We start from the raw sequence: 22,509 nt of genomic DNA, 5'->3' as shown, positions 1-22,509 counted from the left end.
TTCAAGAAATAAAAGTCTCCGCTTTTGGATAAGAAACTATAACTTTGCTCAAATACAAATTTTAAAAGAGAATTGCAGTAGGTCAAGGATAACCATGAAATTTGTTTCAATAATAAATTTTGGTAAAATATATTTTGCAGTTTAATAAATGAAATAATAAAATGAGTCTTTTTCTTTAACTTAAGGATCAAAAGTCAGATGGTCTTAAATTACATTATTGCTGTGTCTAAGTGAGGGAAAATATTTATCTTGGCCTTTCTTTTCCCCTGCAGATACAGAGTAACTATATTCTACTCTATTTCCCTAAGCTAAGCATTTTGGGAGGAGCCATCCAATATTCAAGTGTTCTACTGCCCATGATATAACCTGTTACAAAGACCAGTATTCTTTTCAAGTTGTGTTTTGTCGTGCTATGACTGGGACCAAATTGCTCAAGACACAGATGTTTATAGCTAAGGAGGTGGGCTAATCAACAAAGTCATGGGATGAGGAGGCAACTGTGGAACAAAAGTTTCTAATTAAGACTTTTGAAAGAATTTCCAAAAATAAAACCAGAAATATTATCAAGATATAGTCACAAATTAAATAACTGGATTGAAAAAAAGACATTTTTGTTCCTTTATTTCTTAATTTTTCAGAATTCTAGGTGCAAGTAATAAAGTGGTTTAGGTCTCCCTGGATTTCTTGAAAGTTGTGCTAAGAAGTGTAAAGAAGGATTGAAAAATCCTTTTCTCCACTTGTAGCTATGTAACGCAGAACAAAACCCAGCATTCATAAGCATCTAATAAACACCACAGACTATGCAAAGCCCTCAGTTCTGGAATATATTTTCTAAAAAAAGAAAAAAGGAAAATGTGACAACAAACTCTGCCTTCCAAAAATTCAGTAATGTAATCCCATATGGGCAATGAAGAGTCCCTGGTACCATGTTGAAACTCACTATGAGTTAGGTATAGTGTGGGCAAAAGGAAACTGCCTCAGTTGCACAAAGAAAGAATTGGCCAAAAAGGCTTTATGGAAGACATGCTCCAAATGGAGATGACCACACACACAAGAAGCATTCTAGACTAAACAAACAAATTGCATATAGGCATGTAAGTGTCATATGCATGGCCTGGTTAAGGACTCTATGTTCCATAAGAATATAGAAGAATGAGAGATAAAAAGGAAGTGGGTATTTCAAATAGGGCCTTAAACACCTGATAAGTTTGCAATTCATTTTGTACACAATGAGTGATTGTTTCAGGTCTATAATGCTTAATGTGGAAACATTTGTTATGTGAAATAAATTAAACTTATTTAGGTTTCAGCATAATTATGATTGTTTATATGTTGCACATTTATATTCAGTAGAACCTATCCTATAAATGAAGATGACATAATTTTATATTAGTTCGTATTACTGTTTTAATCTCTTCAGGAAGCCTTTGAAAGAAGTGGGGCAAAAAATTATTGGTAACATGTTCACACTTTATACTAAAGCTTAAAAAATGTGTTTTAGTGATACAAACTGATGAGAGAAATTTTAAATATATGGAAATCATAACATTAGTTTGTAAACTTGCTTTAAAATTTGTGTCAATGGCCTTGACAGTTCTGCATAGCATATTATCTAGCCATTGACATTTTTACATGAGGAGATCCATTCACTATTTCTTCTTAAAAATATACAAAATCTAGTGGATAGAGATTGGTGTGGCATAAAGTTATTACACTCACGTATAAGTTAGGCATAAAATAGCTTCTGGGATTCCTTCCAGATCTGAGATTCTAAAACACAGATGAGAATTCAAAAGAGCAAGAGTTCCCACTAGGAATATGAAAACTACCATTTCTCATGGAGGGTACCACAGCACTTTAACATGAGAAATGCTATAGATAATATAATTAATTTTAAAAATAAAGTAGCAATGTATTCAGAATCAGAAAAAAAGGTCGCTACATAGACAAAGACAATTAATTAGGAAAGAATACAGATAACTCTTAATATTCTAGCCCCCCATAGTTAGTTGAATCTAATCACTTCTATTTTAATTTAATAATCATACTCCTAGTATTATGCTTGCATATAAATAAGTGGTATATAACACAAAACAAAGATGTGAAAAATCACAAAAATGGCTGTGAAAAATAATCCCAAGATTTCTCCCTAGAAGACAACCTAACCAAAAATATCTGACTTGAGTAGTTATGCTCCTTTTAAAACTGTGTTTCAAAGACACAATATGCAACATTTCTAAAACATTGGCATTGAAATTTTAAAATGACAAAAATTAGAATTTTTCTCTCCTTATAATAAATTGTGCAACCCAAAGAACATTTGATGAAGCTGAGACAATTGTACGAATCTTTCAAAAAGGAAGATTGAAATAAAATAGTATAAAGTTTGCTCATCAAAAATCACATTTATCCTAAGACTTTAGTTAATGAACTTGATGTTAAATGAAGAGTAGAATAGAATGATGAAATTATATTAGTGTTATTATTTTGTTATAGAACAAATTAAATACCTATCCATAATAAATACAAATAAACATACACATATACATGCATACATGCATCTGTATTTATTGAGAATAATGGAAAAAGAAAACAGAAAACAGACTGAGAAATGAAATAGCCAGAAGTCTGGTTAAAAAACAACGCTTTATGTGTATGAACAAAGTGTTAGACTACTCCCAAGAAAATTTTTTTAGTTCCAGATGAGGGAATAAGGGATTGATGAATGTAACTTAAAAATCATTTGCGGCCGGGCGCGGTGGCTCAAGCCTGTAATCCCAGCACTTTGGGAGGCCGAGACGGGCGGATCACGAGGTCAGGAGATCGAGACCATCCTGGCTAACACGGTGAAACCCCGTCTCTACTAAAAAAAAAATACAAAAAACTAGCCGGGCGAGGTGGCGGGCGCCTGTAGTCCCAGCTACTCAGGAGGCTGAGGCAGGAGAATGGCGTACACCCGGGAGGCGGAGCTTGCAGTGAGCTGAGATCCGGCCACTGCACTCCAGCCTGGGCGACAGGGCGAGACTCCGTCTCAAAAAAAAAAAAAAAAAAAAACATTTGCATATGTATTTATAAATCACAACTCTATTTGAATCTCAAAGTGTTACATAAATTTACACTTATTTCTGATAAACAACTTTGTTATAATTAGTACTTCTTCCTAACTAGAAAATATAAATATAATAAAGATATAAATTTTATTTTAAATAATATTCAGAATTACAGATTTGACTTCTGGAAATATGTAGTAGTCTTACTTTCCTTTTTCCTCTCCCTAAATGCAAACAAAATGTCCAACTTTCAGTAGAAAATCACTTTTTATACGACATATCTGGAAGACTGCAAATTGATTGTAAAGAAACAACCAATAAAAATGCCAACACCAAGAGGACAAAGACATTAGAATTATCTGTCAAAGGTTTGAAAACAGCTCTGGTAAAAAAAAAAATAGTTCAGCAAGCAATTACAATCATGCTTGAAACAAATAAAAAATAGAAAGCTTTATCAGGAAAACAGAAATTCTCAGCAAAAAAATAGAAGATACAAAGAAGAACCAACTAGAATTTTTAGAACTGAAAATACAAAAATCAAAATTATACCTCACTGGGTAGGCTTAACAGTGACATGAAGAGAACAGAGGAAACAATCAATGAACTTGAAGACAGAACAATAAAAATTACTTAATCTGAACAATAGGAAGAAAATACACTGAAAGAAATAAGCAGAATTTCAAGCACTTGTAAGACTATAAAGAAAGATGGAACATTCTTGTGATCAGAGTCCCAGGAAGAGATGAGAAACAAGGTGGGGATGAAAAAGTAGACAAGGAAATAATTCCTAGAAACTTTCTGAATTTGGCAAGAGGCATAAACCTATAGACAGAGCAAGCTGTGAAAAGCAAAATCAGGATAAACCCCCCAAATTCCAAGCCAAGACTAATCACAAAACTTCTGGAAACTAAATACAAAGAAAAGATTTTGAAAAAAGCGAAAAATAAATAACACTTTATCTATATGGCAAAAACAATTAGATTGCTAGAAGTAGCTATGAAGGGCAGAAAGAAGTGGCAAAATATTTGCCAAGTGTGAAAAGAAAGGAACTATCAACCCAGAATCTTATGTCCAGCAAAAATACCCTTCAGGACTGAAGAGAAAATCAAAGCATTTCTGCTTTGAAAAACTAAGGGAATCGGTTATCAGCAGATATGTCCTAAAATAATGGAGAAAGAAAAGTGCTCTAAACCATAAGGGTATAATGAAAGAAGACCTTTTGGAACATCAGAGAGCAAGAACACAGTAAGCGAAAGTATAGGTGAGTATGATAGGCTTTCCTTTTTCTCTGTTCTAACTCATACCTGACAGTTAAAGACAAGGTATAACACTGTCTTATGTGTTCTAAATGTATGTGGTCAAAATATCTAAGACATTTATATTATAATAGGGGATGGGTAAAAAGAAGTCAAAGGAGGTGGTATTTTTATACTTCACTCAAACTGGTAAAATGAAGACAGTACTAGACTATAAGTTTTGTATACATAATATAATACCTACGTCAACAACTAAAAAAGTTGTGCAAATAGTTGCACTTAAAATACCAGAGATACATCAAAGTGAATTTCTTTAAAAAGTAAATACTGGGCGCGGTGGCTCAAGCCTGTAATCCCAGCACTTTGGGAGGCCTAGACGGGCGGATCACGAGGTCAGGAGATCGAGACCATCCTGGCTAACACGGTGAAACCCCGTCTTTACTAAAAAATACAAAAAACGAGCCGGGCGAGGTGGCGGGCGCTTGTAGTCCCAGCTACTCGGGAGGCTGAGGCAGGAGAATGGCGGGAACCCGGAGGCGGAGCTTGCAGTGAGCTGAGATCCGGCCACTGCACTCCAGCCTGGGCGACAGAGCGAGACTTCGTCTCAAAAAAAAAAAAAAAAAAAAAAAAGTAAATACTACATAGGAAAGCAACAACAACAACAACAAAAAACAGAAATGAAAACAGAGAGAAAATTAAAAAAAAATAGAGTGCATTTAAAAATATGATTTAACTATATGTTCTCTTTATAGTAATAAATAAAATTTATTTATTTTTTATAATAAATAAAATAATAAATAAAATTATCAGGTTTTTATAATAAATAAAACTATAATAAATACTTTTATAATATTATAATAAGTAAAATTATCAGGTTGAAAGTAGAATAATAAAAAAGATATAGCATGCAAAGATTACAAAGGAAAGCAAAAATGGCTATATTAATATCAATAAAATAGACATCAGAGCAAAAAAAAATTTACAGGAGACAGAAAGGGACATTATATCATGATAGAATCAATCCATCAAGAGGACATAGTAATCCTGAATCTGTATGCACCAAAAAACAAAACTTCAAAAAAATGCGAAGGAAAGATTGACAGAACTGAAAGGAGAAACTGACAACTCCACAATGACAGTGGTGACTTACACATCTCTCTTTCTACAATTGGTAGACCGAAAATCAGGAAAAAATAAATTCAAACACAGTATCATCCAATGCTCTAACCAATCAGCATCAATCCACATACATAGACCACTCCATGCAGTAACAGCAGAATACATATTCTTTCCAAGGGTTTGAGAAACTTATACCAAGATAGATCATATCCTGAGACATAAGACAAATATTAACAAATTTAGAATAATTTAAATCATACAGTGTCGTTTCTGACCACATGGAATCAAACTAGAAATCCACAAGAGAAAGATAATAGGAAAGCGCCCAAACATTAAGAAACAAAACAACATACTACTTAGTAATCTATGAGTCAAAAAGAAACTGAACGGAATTTTAAAAATACATTAAACTGAATGAAAGTGAAATACAACATATCAAAATTTTTAGAACATAGCTAAAGAGGGGCTGAGAAAATTTTATAATACATTGGAAAAGAGAAAGTCTCACATCAGTTATCTAGGTTTCTACTTCAACAATGCATAAAAAGAACATAATAAACTCAAAGCAAGCAGAAGAGAATAAATATAACAGCAGAACTCAAAATTAAAGTATGAAAACAATGAAGAAAAATTATAGTAACAAGTGATTCTTTTAAAAGATCAAGAAAATTGACAAACTTTTGGTAAGACTTACAAAGAAAAATAGGGATAAAATGCAGATTGCAAATATCACAAATGAAACAAAAGATATCAATACAAACCCTGCGGACATCAAAAGAATAAAAAGGAGTACTATGAACAATTCTACATACATAAGTTTGATGATTTAGATGAAATGAACCAAGTCCTTGAAAAACGCAAACTACCGTAACACACAGTCCCTTTCTATATAACCTACAACTATATATCAATGTACAATTATCTAAAAATTAAGTTTAATTAAATACTAACAATCATCCTAAATATTTATTACACAAAACCGAATTCCTTGAGATATATAGATATTTACATAAAAGTACCCCTACGAAGTTGGATTTCACTCCTCTCTTTGATGAGGGGTGTGAACACTGAGCATAATGGCATCTAGAGGCTTTCAAAGCATTTTAGGACAGTATTACATAATGTAAATAGTTGGAAAACAGTTCAGATCACTGGAGTGCTGTGAAAGGATATATGTTATAGGAATAAGCATGCAATGAACAGATTCAAACAGTTTAACTAATAGTAATAACTACCATATGTGGAGCACTGCTAATGTGCTAGGCTCTGTATAACCTATCTCTAACTTTTATAACATCCTGCAAGGTAGATTTTTCTAAATGTCTACTTTTATAGAGGTGATAATCATGGCACAAAAAACTCAGAAACACCCAAATTTGCAGAGCTAATAAGTGGTAAATAAAGATTCTAACTTAGATCTTTACATTCTAAAGACACTAAATTTAATCTTACATTCTAATCCTGGAGAGAAGAATAAAATCTGAAATAGTATTTAAGTAAAGAATAAATTATGCTCCCATGGCTTCAAGATGACCACTGCAGTTCCCAACATTATACTGATGTTTAGCCAGAAAGAGGGAGGAAAGTGATGTATGTGGGAAGTGGGGGTACTGGGAGAGGGGGTTACAGCCAACCATATCTATTCTTTTTCTTTGTTTAATCAGAAAAGTAAAAGTTCCAAAGACGTCCCCTTGTGTTTCATTGAAAACTCTCTCACGTGACATGTCTAACTGCAAGGTTAGTTAAAAATGTTGGAATCTGGTCTTTCTAGCTTCCATAAATGGAGGTAGGCCAAGAAGTATCTAAAAGGAAAGTCAACGGTTGAGCTGAAAACAGCCTTGTTCTTCTTATAACAAATTGTTGTACTTGTTTAAGTTTCACTAGCAAAAGAAAGGTCATCTCGTTTGTTCCTCTGTTCTTAAATGTGTGCCATGAAAGAGAGCCAAAACAGCCATTTAAAGTGAAATCTGATAAATAGTTTACATATCTTTAAAAATATCTTACTGTAGCTTGTAAAGAAAATGATAGAAAAAAGAGCAAAGCAAATATTTTCTAGGGTTATGCAAAGATTTTTTTAAAAACTTCATACATGCTCAGCTCAAAGCAGTCAATTTAAAATAATAATGTAAATGTATAAATCTAAAAGATATTTTCTTTTATCAACTTAATTTTCTGTTTTGAATGAATCATTTATTTGAATTGCAATATCTGTGACTATAAATACAAAAACAAACATATAAAACAATGCAAATTATTGTATATGTATTATTGATTAGGTCTTCATATAGTTGTAGAATCTCTTTAAATACTTGCAAGTGGTATTATAACATGAAGAAAATGTGTTTTGAGATTCAAGGAATCAGCATTTAAATGCCTGCTCCAGAACTCAGTAGCTATGAATCTCAATAATAATTAACCAACAGAATTTTTTAGAAGTTTAAATGTAAATATTAAATGTAATCTTGTAGAATGCAAAATTTCCAGTAAAAATTCTATTTTTCTCTAAATACTATTATGTGAACTCTTGGATACAAAAACTCATGAAATGTAATCATGATATAAGAAGAGCATGTAAGTCTAGCAATAAGGAGATGTGACCTCCCAAACTGGCTTTTCCACTGACAAAACATACAGTCTGTTTATTATTTCTAAATTCTTAAATTAAATAACACATAGCTTTTAAATTAGTTAGAATGCAGATTTCGCTATTGCAATAGAGAGACCCAAAGTGATAGTGGCCTAAACAAGAAAGAAACCCTGGATTTAGGCATCCAGGCCCTTTCTGTCTAGAGTTTCACTGTTATATGTCACCTTCATGGTACAAGAAGGTTCATCCATGACTTCCTTGTTTGAATTCAAACCAGTCAAAAGAAAAAGCCAGTGACGGAGAGAGCATGACTCCACCCGTCTTTTAAGGACATGCTCATAAATTTGCACGTATTGCTTCTACTGACATATCATGCGATTGAGCAACACCTAGTCATATGGCTACACCTAGCTTCAAGGGAGGACATGCAGTATTTCCATGTGCTCAGATGAACGTTATATTATGCTGTAAGAAAGGAAAAAAAAATACTGGGGAATGACTAGCATCCCCATCAATCATGAAAAACACATGAACATCATAATTTATGTAAAGACAATCTGATTAAAGTTTTCTTAATACACTTCTGAAGTATTGACTGAAACTTGATTGTGCTGAGTTTTTCAACATGCTTCCCACCCCAATATATTAATTCCTAATGTCAAAAGGTCTCAAAGTTTTAACTTGACCAAACTTGAACAGATTCTATCAATGGAGATACTTAATGACATTCATAATGTAAGAGACACACCAAAGTGTTTCTATTGTGGGCATTAAATAAAGCATAAGGACCATGCCCTTTCTTACCTTTGCCTCTTTTTAGTAACCATTTTGTAACAACATACTGTTACAGACAGAAGTTTTAAAACAAACATAGCAATAACACTCAAAACAATGTCTCTCAAAATTGCTTTCTATAAATGATGGCATGATTTATTGAAAATATTTTAGAAATTTCTTTTTTAGTGTGTTTTGGGAGATAGGTTCCAAGCTATGCAACAGAATCCATCTTGTTTATATTCATTTGATTCTTTCCTTTCTGGTCCTTCCCTTCTTTGCTTTGTTGTTTCTGCTTCAGCCAGTAGTCCCATTGCCTCCTCATAAAGGGGTTGTGCCTGTGCTAGTGGCAACTGGAACAAAGGGCTCTAAAAAGTGGATCACTTGAAACTGGGTGGGAAACTTAATGTATAAAATTATTTCACCTCCTATTTGCCCAACAAATTATTATTGAGCAGCCATGTGTCTTACAGTATCCTTGGTCCTGGAGATAAAACAGAGAACTAAATACAGCCATGTACTGCATAAGAATATTTTGGTCAATGACAGACTTCATATACAATAGCGGTTCCAAATTATAGTAGAGCTGCCTATGGATGCACCTTTTAAAAATAATTTATATTATATTTTTATTGTATTTTCTATGTTTAGATATGTTCAGATATACAACCACTTCCTATTGTGTTACAGTTGCCTACACTATTCAGTATAGTAATATTCTATACAGGTTTGTGGTCTAGGAGCAACAGGCTATACTAGGCCTAGGTGTGTAGTAGGCTATACTCCTAGCCTAGGTTTGGATAAGTACACTGAGTGATGTTTGCACGTAGTGATGTTTGCACAATGATGAAATTGCTTAACAATGCATTTCTCAGAACATGTTCCCATTGTTAGCCAACGCACAACTGTAGATAGTAACTTTGCCCTTATTGACCGTGGTAATGAAAGGCAGGCATTAATTTGAGAACTGTCACACACATAGATGTCAAATTAGAATGTGATCAGTTTTACAAAGAGATATACAAGGAGTTGTGTAAAATGGGGAAGGATCCACTGAGGAAGAGATACTAGAATAAAGAATTTAGAGGAGCAATTAGAATTAACTAGGTGAAAATAGTAAGAATAAAGAGGGAACTGGAAAAGTGCTTCAGTTAGATAGAGGAACACATGCAAAGTTCCCTGTCATAGACTGCGTGGCATGGTCCAGGAGCTAAGTAGACAGTGTGCCTGGAATGCACAAGGAGAGGTAGAAAAGTGAGATTAAACTGGAGAGAAGGAGAAGGGACAGTCTCTGCAGGGCTACATGGCTCATGTCAAATATTTTAATTCACCCCAAAATTGAAATCCATTGAAATGTTGGAGCAGAATTACATGCTGAGAACCTCCTTTTTAAAAGAACCTCCCAGGACGGGCGCGGTAGCTCACGCCTGTAATCATGGGAAGCCGAGGCCGGTGGATCACCTGAGATGAGGCGTTCCAGACCAGCCTGCCAACATGACGAAACCCTGTCTCGATTAAAAATACAAAAATTAGCTGGCCGTGGAGGCAGGCGCCTGTAATCCCAGCTACTCGGGAGGCTGAGGCAGGAGAATCGCTTGAACTGGAAGGGGAGAGGGTGCAGAGGTTGCAGTGAGCCCAGATCGCGCCACTGCACTCCAGCCTGAGCGACAAGAGCGAAACTCCGTCTCAGAAAACAAAACAAAACAAAACAAACAAACAAAACTCCCAGACTATGAATTTGAGATAGTAGGAGGTGTGCAAGAACTTATGGTGGAGGACCAATAAGGAGGCTATTATAATAGTTTAGGCAAAAGAAAAAGCGATGGACTAACGTGTTAGAACTGTCCAGATACAAAGCGAAGTGGCCAATATTTAGTAAGTAACATTGATACGTATTAGTGTGGACTGAATTTGTAGAGTAAGGATGTAAGAAGGTATTAAGGAGACTCTTATGTTTGCGGTTTTTAAACTGGATTGATGATGATGCATTTCCTGAGTTAGAGAGCACTGAAAAAATGGGGTTTAAAGGGAAAACACATTTGAAATATATCTTAAGAATTAATGAGATAACATGCAGAGGGAATATTTATCAAGGAATAAAGAGAGTCGAAGAATCAAAACTTGACCAATTAGGAACTTTATTTTGTAGGTCACAGAATAAAGAAACTACAAAGACTACTGAGAAGGAAGCACCACGGAAGTGAAAGGAAAACCAGGAAAAATGGCTTATAGAAACGAAGAAAACAAAACAAAACAAAAAATTGAATCAGGACAGTAACTTTGGTCAAAGGCGTTAATTGCTGCTGAAAACTCAAGTTAAATTGACATGAAAAACGTCCATTGCATTTGTTAGGAAAGACTTGAGCATAATAGATGCATACTTGTTTGTGTTTTGCTACCTAAGGTACCAAGGTTAACAAAATTAAATGGCTGACCTATAGGGAATTGGTGGGGAAGCATTCTTAGAAGTTACATTTTCCTTTTCAAACATTGCTTTTACTTATTTCCTATGTCTTGATTTGGTTTACTGTAAAAGCATAATTTAAGAATTTTAAAGAGAGTTTAGAGTTTCCAAATGATATATCTATTTATTTCTTTATCTTATTATTGATACTGTACTATAACTGTTATTAGTACAGAGGACCACAAGATTGCATGGTGACTTTTAGAAAATACAAGCAAGCATATTTTTGGCACAGGAATTTTTCAGCCTTCTAATTTCCAAAAAGTTATTGATGATTTGAGGTTTGTTACTATCAGGAGCAGATCCTCTAATTTTCTCTAATTATCTCATTATGAATAGTAGCCATAAAGAAACATTATTAACTGTGTGTGACTTGTGCTTTGTTTTTCTGGATTGTTTTAAAACGTTTCTTCTGGTTAAAGACATGAGCCCTCTAAAGAAGCAGATAGTAAAAGCAGAGTCTTCCCTTGAATGGAGTTGGTTACAGGCAGCACTCACATCAGCACACAGTCATCCTCTGCAGTGGTGAGCAAAGCCAACCTCAGCCAATGAGACAGGGCTATATAAGAAGCGTGAAGATGCTTTAGTTTGGGATAAATAGAAAGTGAAGAGAGTATTTATTGCCACTGAGTGAAAAGAAACTATAAATTAATAAGTCATTAGTGAAATATATTCTTAACAGTAGCTAAATATAAGTTAAAACATGGGGACAATAACTATGAAAACAGCCTGAGATGGCTTATAAGGTTTAAAAAATTGTAGAGAATCAATAGTAAGGGTACTAATGACTAAGTAATTGTACTCAGAACTACATATTGTCTTAACACAACAGCTAGTATATCTGCTGTTAAAGTTAACCAATTTATTATTTTTTAATAAATGTATAAGTGTGCTAAGTGGTATGCTCCTGTCTAGTTCAATGATTTGTAACTGAAGTGAATATAATTAAATCTGAACTACCCCAATTTGGAATTATTTTCCTTGAATATTATTACAGGTGGAAACGTAGCACAAAAGATATGTCACTTATGTTATCAGTAAAATACAAGTTTCAATAGATATGCCTTATTCTTATTGATCCATTCTAATAAGGGACACAAATAATATGAAAAAGTGAATCCAGAAGTAAATCTCCAAACTGCATTTTATTGACTGTTCTTTCTCCAGTCATCTCAAACCTTCCATCAGGAATATGGAACAAGTAATAAAAATGATGGACGATACATGGAACTCGAATGATTTGCTTCTTTTTTGGATGGAGAGCTAAGAAGAAATACAAATAAAAGTGAAATAAAGCATACACAGAGTGCCCACATATTTGCAAGTCAATCTTCCAGAATAGAGAGTGGTTGTAATTCCCAATCTAAGAATTTTCTTGGCATAGAATTATGGAATACTTGAGTTGAAAGTGATCTTGGTGATAATATAGTCTAGCGCCTTCATTGTACACATAAGGATATTCCCTTAGCCCTAAGGAAACAGAACTTCCATGAAGTAAGTGACTGCTGATTTTGTAAAATAATCTAATTCTTGCTCCTGCCTCATTCAGAACTAATGCATCTATGTCATGCAGCCACTTTCCATTAAAGGGAAAGGAAAAACAATATGTAGTCTTTTGAAAGAGTGGTACTATCTCAGGCCTTTTTGAATAGCAAATATTTCCTTACAGGTAGGACTGGAATTGTATGCTGTTAAAAGTCAGTAAAGAAATGTATTAACATGGTGTATTACTGAGGTAGAAAATGAAGAAAAGCTTACAGAGTAAGTTCTTAATTTTTCTAGTATCTGACACTTCTTAGAGTTCAACACTTTCTTAAGCATCAGATCATTTATCCAATTTCATAAATAAAAACAGTATTTTAAGAGGGCAACTTTCATTTCACTTTCTATTTTTATTTTTTGTTTTTTAACTTTTAAATTTTGATTTCTGTGGGTACATAGTAGGTATATATATTTATGGGGTACATGAGATGTTTTGATATAGGTATACAATGTGTAATAATCACATCATGTAAAATGGGGTCTCCATCCCCTCAAGCATTTATCCTTTGTGTTACAAACAATCCAATGATACTTTTTTAGTTACTTTAAAATGTACAACAAAATTACGATTGACTATAATCACTCTGTTGTGTTATCAAATATTAGGTCTTATTCATTTTTCTTTTTTTTTTCCTGGACCCATTAACCATCCCCACCTCCCGCACCCAAACCCCCACTAACCATTCCGGCCTCTGGTAACTATCCTGCTACTCTCTAGCTCCAAGAGTTCAATTGTTTTGAATATTAATCAACATATATAAATGAGAACATGTGATGTTTGTCTTTCTGTGCCTGATTTAATTCTCTAAGCATACTGTCCTCCAGTTCTATCCATGTTGTTGCAAATGAGAGGATCTCATTCTATTTTGTGGCTGAATAGTACTCCCTTGTGTATAAGTACAACATTTCTTTTTTTTTTTTTTTTTTTGAGGCGGAGTCTCGCTCTGTCGCCCAGGCTGGAGTGCAGTGGCCGGATCTCAGCTCACTGCAAGCTCCGCCTCCCGGGTTGACGCCATTCTCCTGCCTCAGCCTCCCAAGTAGCTGGGACTACAGGCGCCCGCCATCTCGCCCGGCTAGTTTTTGTATTTTTAGTAGAGACGGGGTTTCACCGTGTTAGCCAGGATGGTCTCGATCTCCTGACCTCGTGATCCGCCCATCTCGGCCTCCCAAAGTGCTGGGATTACAGGCTTGAGCCACCGCGCCCGGCCAAGTACAACATTTCTTTATCCATTCATTTGTTGATGGACACTTAGGTTGCTTCCAAATTTTGGCTATTTTGAACAGTGTTGCAACAAACATGGGAGTGCAGATATCTCTTTGATATACTGATTTCCTTTCTTTGGGGTATATACTCAGCAGTGTGATTACTGGGTCACATGATGACTTGACTTTTAGTTTCTTAAGGAACCTCCAAACTATTCTCCATAGTGATTGTACTAACCTCCCTTCCAACAAACAGGTTTCTTCACATCCTCACCAGCATTTGTTATTGCCTGTCTTTTGGATATAAGCTATTTTAACTGGGGTGAGATGATATTTGATTTGCACTTCTCTAATGATTAATGATGTTAAGCACCTTTTTGTATGCCTGTCTGCCATTTGTATGTCTTCTTTTGAGAAATGTCTATTTAGATTTTTTGCCCCTTTTTTTTAAAAAAAAAACTGGATTACTAGATTTTTTTTCTATAGAGTTGTTTGAGCTTCTTATATATCCTGGTTATTAATCCCTTGTTAGATAGGTTGTTTGCAAATATTTTCTCCCATACTGTGAGTAGTCTCTTCACCTTGTTGATTGTTTCCTTTGCTGTGCAGAAACTTTTTAACTCAATATTATCGTATTTGTCCATTTTTGCTTTGGTTGCATGTGCTTGTCAGATATTTGTCAAGAAATTTTTGCTCAAACCAATGTCCTGGAGAGTTGTTCCAATGTTTTCTTTCAGTAGTTTCAGAGTATGAGGTCTTAGATTTAAGTCTCTAATCCATTTTGATTTGATTTTTTGTAAGCGGTGAGACATATGGGTCTAGTTTCACTCTTCCACAGATGAATATGCAATTTTCCCAGCACTATTCATTGAACAGAATGTCTTTTCCCCACTGTATGTTTTTGGCACCTTTGTCAAAAATGAGTTCACTGTAGGTGTTTGGATTTGTTTATGGGTTCTCTATTCTGTTGCTTTGGTCTATGTACCTGTTTTAATGCCAGTATCATGCTGTTTTTGTTACTATAGCTCTGTAGTATATGTGAATTCAGCAAATGTTATTTATCCAATTTCTTTTGCTTAGAGTTGCTTTGACTATTCTGAATCTTTCGTAGTTTCATATAAACTTTAGGATAGTTTTTTCCTATTTTAGTAAGGAATGTCATTAGTAGTTTGATAGAGGTTTCATTAAATCTGTAGATTGCTTTGTGTAGTATGGACATACCAATATAGATTCTTCCAATCCATGAGCATGAACTATCTTTTTATTTTTCATCTCTTCATTTTATTTCATTAGTGTTTTATAGTTTTAATTATAGATATCTTTCACTTTTTTGGTTAATTCCTAGGTAATTAATTTTATTTGTGCCTACAGTAAATGGGACTATTTTTATTTCTTGTTCAGATTGTTCACTGTTGGCATACAGAAATGTCATTGTTTTCTGCGTGCTGATTTTGTATCCTGCAACTTTACTGAATTTGTTTATCAATTCTAATAGTTTTTGGTGAAGTCTTTAATTTTTTCAAATATAAGATTATTTCATCTGCAAACAAGGATAATTTGACTTCTTCCTCTCCAGTTTGGATGCCCTGTGTTTATTTCTTTTCTTTTATTGCTCTAGCTAGGACTTTCAGTACTATGTTGAATAACAATGGTGAAAGTGGGCATCTTTGTCATCGTCCAGATCTTAGAGAAAAGTATTTGAGTTTTTACCCATTCAGTATGATAGTAGCTGTAGGTTTGTCATATATGGCTTTTCTATGTCAAGGTATGGTGCTTCTATCCCCAGTTTTTGGAGGATCTTTACCATGAAAGGATGTTGAATTTTACCAATACTTTTTCAGCATCAAAGGAAAGGATCATATGGTTTCTGTCCTTCATTCTGTGGATATGGTGTATCACACTGGTTTATTAGCATATTTTGAACCATCCTTGCATCCACAGAATAAATCCCATTTAGTCATGATGAATGATCTTTATAATGTATTGCTGAATTCATTTGCATTATTTTGTTGAGGATTTTTGAATTAATATTCATCAAAGATATTGTCCTGTAGTTTTCTTTCTTTCTTTTTCTTTTTTTTTTTTTTTTGATGTGTGTTTGTCTGGATTAGGGTAATACAGGGCTTGTAGAATTAATTTGGAAGTGTTCCTTCCTCCTCTATTTTTCAAAATATTTCGATTAGGATTAGTATTCAACCTTCTTTAAGTGTCTGGTATGATTCAGCTATAATATAGCCATTGAGTAATAGGCTTTTCTGAGACTTTTTAGGCTTCAATTTAGTTACTTGTTATTGATCTGTTAAGGTTTTGGTTTTCTTCATGGTTCAATCTTGGTAGTTTGTATATATCTAGGACTTTGTGCATTTCTTCTAGATTTTCCACTTTATTGGTATATAGTTGCTCATAGTAGTCACTAATGATTCTTTGAATTTCTAGGTATTAGTTGTAATGTCTGATTTTTCACCCCCGATTTTATTTATTAGTATCTTTTCTCTTTACTCTTACCTAGTTTTGCTAAAGATTTCTCAATTTTGTTTAACTTCTCAAAAGAAAACTTTTTGTTTCATTGATCTCTTGTATTGGTTTCTTCATTTCAATTTTCATTTATTTCTGCTCTGATCTTTATTATTTATTTTCTTCTACTAATTTGGGGTTTGCTTTGCTCTTGCTTTTCTAGTTCTTTTTTTTATTATTATACTTTAGGTTCTAGGGTACATGTGCACAAAGTGCAGGTTTGTTACATACGTATACATGTGCCATGTTGGTGTGCTGCACCCATTAACTCGTCACTTACATTAGGTATATCTCCTAATGCTATCCCTCCCTCCTCGCCCCTACCCACAATAGGACCTGGTGTGTGATATTCCCCTTCCTGTGTCCAAGTGATTTCATTGTTCAATTCCCACCTATGAGTGAGAATATGCGGCGTTTGGTTTTCTGTTGTTGCGATAGTTTGCTGAGAATGATGGTTTCCAGCTGCATCCATGTCCCTACACAGGACATGAACTCATCCGGTTTAATGACTGCATAGTATTCCATGGTGGATATGTGCCACATTTTCTTAATCCAGTCTGTCACTGATGGAAATTTGGGTTGAATCCAAGTCTTTGCTATTGTGAATAGTGCCACAATAAACATATGGGTGCATGTGTCTTTATAGCAGCATGATTGATAATCCTTTGGCTATATACCCAGTAATGGGATGGCTGGGTCAAATGGTATTTCTAGTTCTAGAACCTTGAGGAATTGCCACACTATTTTTCACAATGGTTGAACTAGTTTACAGTCCCACCAATGGTGTAAAAGTGTTTCTATTTCTCCACATCCTCTCCAGCACCTGTTGTTTCCTGACTTTTTAATGATTGCCGTTCTAACTGGTGTGAGATGGTATCTCATTGTGGTTTTGATTTGCATTTCTCTGATGGTGAGTGATGATGAGCATTTTTTCATGTGTCTGTTGGCTGTATAATGTCTTCTTCAGAGAAGTGTCTGATCATATCCTTTGCCCCACTTTTTGATGGGATTTTTTTTTTTTTCTTGTAAATTTGTCTGAGTTCTTTGTAGGTTCTGGATATTAGCCCTTTGTCAGATGAGTAGATTGCAAAAATTTTCTCTCATTCTGTTTTCTCCCATTACCTGTTCACTCTGATGGTAGTTTCTTTTGCTGTGCAGAAGCTCTTTAGTTTAATTAGATCCCATTTGTCAATTTTGGCTGTTGTTGTCATTTCTTTTGGTGTTTTAGACATGAAGTCTTTGCCCATGCCTATGTCCTCAATGGTATTACCTAGGTTTTCTTCTAGGAATTTTATGGTTTTAGATCTAACATTTAAGTTTCTAATCCACCTTGAATTAATTTTCGTATAAGGAGTAAGGAAAGGATCCAGTTTCAGTTTTCTACTTCTGGCTAGCCAATTTTCCCAGCATCATTTACTAAATAGGGATCCTTTCCCCATTTCTTGTTTTTGTCAGCTGTGTCAAAGATCAGATGACTGTAGATGTGTGGTATTATTTCTGAGGACTCTGCTCTGTCCCCTTGGTCTATATCTCTGTTTTGGTACCAGTACCATGCTGTTTTGGTTCCTGTAGCCTTGTAATATAGTTTGAAGTCAGGTAATGTGATGACTCCAGCTTTGTTCTTTTGGCTTAGGATTGTCTTGGCAAAGTGAGGGTACCATATGAACCTTAAAATAGTTTTTTCCAATTCTGTGAAGAATGTCATTGGTAGCTTAATGGGGATGGCATTGAATCTATAAATTACCTTGGGCAGTATGGCCATTTTCACAGTATTGATTCTTCCTATCCATGAGCATGGTATGTTCTTCCATTTGTTTGTGTCCTCTTTTATTTCACTGAGCAGTGGTTTGTAGTTCTCCTTGAAGAGATCCTTCGCATCCCTTGTAAGTTGGATTCCTAGGTATTTTTTTCTCTTTGAAGCAACTGTGAATGAGAGTTCATTCATGATTTGGCTCTCTGTTTGTCTGTTGTTGGTGTATAAGAATGCTTGTGATTTTTGCACATTGATTTTGTATCCTGAGACTTTGCTGAAGTTGCTTATCAGCTTAAGGAGATTTTGGGCTGAGATGATGGAGTTTCCTAACTATACAATCATGTCATCTGCAAACAGGGACAATTTGACTTCTTCTTTTCCTAACTGAATACCCTTGATTTCTTTCTCTTGCCTGATTGCCCTAGCCAGAAATTCCAACATTATGTTGAATAGGAGTGGTGAGAGAGGGCATCCCTGTCTTGTGCCAGTTTTCAAAGGGAATGCTTCTAGTTGTTGCCCATTCAGTATGATATTGGCTGTGTGTTTGTCATAAATAGCTCTTATTATTTTGAGATACGTTCCATCAATACCGAATTTATTGAGCATTTTTAGCGTGAAGGGCTGTTGAATTTTGTCAAAGGACTTTTCTGCGTCTTTTGAGATAATCACATGGTTTTTGTCTTTGTTTCTGTTTATATGCTGGATTACGTTTATTGATTTGCATATGTTAAACCAGCCTTGCATCCCAGGCATGAAGCCCACTTGATCATGGTGGATAAGCTTTTTGATGTGCTGCTAGATTCAGTTTGCCAGTATTTTATTGAGGATTTTTGCATCGATGTTCATCAGGGACATTGGTCTAAAATCCCTTTTTTTTGTTGTGTCTCTGCCAGGCTTTGGTATCAGGATGATGCTGGCCTCATAAATGAGTTAGGGAGGATTCCCTCTTTTTCTACTGATTGGAATAGTTTCAGAAGGAATGGTACCAGCTCCTCCTTGTACCTCTGGTAGAATTCGACTGTGAATCCGTCTTGTCCTAGATTTTTTCTGGTTGGCAGGCCATTAATTATTGCCTCAATTTCAGAGCCTACTACTGGTCTATTCAGGGATTCAACTTCTTCCTGGTTTAGTCTTGGGAGAGTGTATGTGTCCTGGAATTTATTCATTTCTTCTAGGTTTTCTAGTTTATTTGCAAACAGGTGTTTATAGTATTCTCTGATGGTAGTTTCTATTTCTGTGGGGTCGGTGGTGATATCCCCTTTATCATTTTTTATTGCGTCTATTTGATTCTTCTCTCTTTTCTTCTTTATTAGTCATGCTAGCGGTCTATCAATTTTGTTGATCGTTTCAAAAAACCAGCTCCTGGATTCATTGATTTTTTGGAGAGTTTTTTTGTGTCTCTGTCTCCTTCAGTTCTGCTCTGATCTTAGTTATTTCTTGCCTTCTAGTTTTTGAATGTGTTTGCTCTTGCTTCTCTAGTTCTTTTAATTGTGATGTTAGGGTGTCAATTTTAGATCTTTCCTGCTTTCTCTTGTGGGCATTTAGTGCCATAAATTTCCCTCTACACACTGCTTTAAATGTGTCCCAGAGATTCTGGTATGTTGTACCTTTGTTCTCATTGGTTTCAAAGAACATCTTTCTTTCTGCCTTCATTTCGTTATGTACCCAGTAGTCATTCAGGAGCAGGTTGTTTAGTTTCCATGTAGTTGAGTGGTTTTGATTGAATTTCTTAGTCCTGAGTTCTAGTTTAATTGCACTGTGGTCTGAGAGTGCAATCTGTTATAATTTCTGTTCTTGTACATTTGCTGAGGAGTGCTTTACTTCCAACTATGTGGTCAGTTTTGGAATAAGTGTGATGTGGTGCTGAGAAGAATGTATATTCTGTTGATTTGGGGTGGAGAGTTCTGTAGATGTCTATTAGGTCCTCTTGGTGTAGAGCTGAGTTCAATTCCTGGATATCCTTGCTAACTTTTTGTCTCGTTGATCTGTCTAATGTTGACAGTGGGGTGTCAAAGTCTCCCATTATTATTGTGTGGGAGTCTAAGTTTCTTTGTAAGTCTCTAAGGACTTGCTTTATGAATCTGGGACTTTGTTCATTTCTTTTTACTCTTTTTTCTCTACACTTCTCTTTTCACTTCATTTCATTCATTTGATCTTCAATCATTGATACTCTTTCTTCCAGTTGATCGAGTCAGTTACCGAAGCTTGTGCATTTGTCACATAGTTTTCATGTCATGGTTTTCATCTCTATCAGTTCGTTTATGGACTTCTCTGCATTGGTTTTTCTAGTAATCCATTCTTCCATTCTTGTTTCAAGGTTTTTATTTTCTTTGCGCTGGGTATGTAGTTCCTCCTTTAGCTCTGAGAAGTTTGATCAACTGAAGCCTTGTTCTGTCAACTCGTCAAAGTCATTCTCCATCCAGCTTTGTTCTGTTACTGGCAGAGAGCTGTGTTCCTTTGAAGGGGAAGATGCGCTCTGAATTTTTGAATTTCCATTTTTCCTGCACTGCTTTTTCCCCATCTTTGTGGTTTTATCTGCCTTTGGTCTTTTATGATGGTGATGTACTGATGGGGTTTTGTTGTGGGTGTCCTTTCTGTTTGTTAGTTTTCCTTCTAACAGTCAGGACCCTCAGCTACAGATCTGTTGGAGTTTGCTTGAGGTCCACTCCAGACCCTGTTTGCCTGGGTATCAGCAGCGGAGGCTGCAGAAGATAGAATATTGCTGAACAGCAAGTGTTGCTGTCTAATTCTTGCTCTGGAAGCTTCGTCTCTGAGGTGTACCCAGCCATGTGAGGTGTGAGGTGTCAGTTTGCACCTAGTGGGGTGTCTCCCAGTTAGGCTACTCAGGGGTCAGGGACCCGCTTAGGAAGGCATTCTGTCCATTCTCAGATCTCAATCTCTGTGCTGCGAGAACCACTGCTCTCTTCAAAGTAGTCAGACAGGGACATTTACATCTGCAGAGGTTTCTGCTGCTCTTTGTTTAGCTATGCCCTGTCCCCAGAGATGGAGTCTACAGAGGAAGGCAGGCCTCCTTGAGCTGTGGTGGGCTCCACCCAGTTCAAGCTTCCAGGCGGCTTTGTTTACCTACTTAACTTCAGCAATGGTGGGTGCCCCTCCCCCAGTCTGGCTGCTGCCTTGCAGTTAGATCTCAGACTGCTGTGCTAGCAATGAGGGAGGCTCCATGGCCGTGGGACCCCCGGGCCAGGCGTGGGATATAATGTCCTGGTGTGTCATGTGCTAAGACCCTTGGTAAAGCACAATATTAGGGTGGGAGTTACCTGATTTTCCAGGCATTATGTGTCTCAGTTTCTCTTGCCTAGGAAAAGGAATTCCCTTTCCCCTTGCACTTCTCAGGTGTGGCATTGCCTCGCTCTGCTTCACTTCTCGCTGGTTGGGCTGCAGTCACTGACCAGCACCGACTGTCCGACACACTCCAGTGAGATGAACCCAGTACCTCAGTTGAAAATGCAGAAATCACCCGTCTTCTGTGTCACTCATGCTGGGAGCTGGAGGCTGGAGCTGTTCCTATTCAGCCATCTTCAGAATCACTTTTCTAGTTCTTTAAGATGTATTGCTACATTGTTTATTTAATGTGTTTCTTTTCTTTCTTTCTTTCTTTCTTTTTTTTTTTTTTTTTTTTGACGTAGGCACTTATAGATATAAACTTCCCTCTTAGTACTGCTTTTGCTGTATCCCATAGATTTTGGTATGTTGTACTGCCATATCATTTGTTTCAATGCATTTTTCAGTTTCCTTCTCATTGATCCACTGTTCATTCAAAAGCATATTGTTTAATTTCCAACTATTTGTATAGTTTTCAATTTCCTCATTATTGATTTCTAATTTTACTCCATTGTGGTCAGAGAAAATGCTTGATACTATGTCAAATTTTTGACTGCTCTAAGATTTCTTTTGTGACCTAACATATGGTCTATTTGTGAGAATGATCATGTGCTGAGGAAAATAATGTGTATTCTACAGCTCTTGAATGAAATGTTCTGTAAATATTTATTAAGTCCATTTGGTATTTTGCAGATTAAGTCCCATGTTTCTTTGTTCATTTTCTGTGTGGAATATCTGTCCAATGTTGAAATTGAGGTGTTGGAGTTTCAAGCTATTATTATATTGAGGCCTATTTCTTTCCTTAGTTCTAGTAATATTTGATTTTATATCTGGTTGCTCCAGTGTTGGGTAAATATATATTTAAAATTGTCATATACTGTTACTGAATTGAATCCTTTATCATT

The 22,509-nt window shown here is 35.6% G+C and overlaps 1 protein-coding gene across 2 annotated transcripts in view; it reads right to left on the bottom strand.

The window, feature by feature from the left end:
• The window catches only part of BANK1 (B cell scaffold protein with ankyrin repeats 1), a 254,356-nt gene that overhangs the window by 206,345 nt on the left and 25,502 nt on the right, over positions 1-22,509 (bottom strand). The gene's annotated exons all lie outside the window — the stretch shown is intronic.

The sequence above is a fragment of the Trachypithecus francoisi genome, unplaced genomic scaffold (genome assembly GCF_009764315.1).
Source record: "Trachypithecus francoisi isolate TF-2019V2 unplaced genomic scaffold, Tfra_2.0 Lachesis_group1, whole genome shotgun sequence".
In the NCBI taxonomy this organism is placed as follows: domain Eukaryota; kingdom Metazoa; phylum Chordata; class Mammalia; order Primates; family Cercopithecidae; genus Trachypithecus; species Trachypithecus francoisi.
This window is presented reverse-complemented; position numbering and strand designations above follow the sequence as displayed.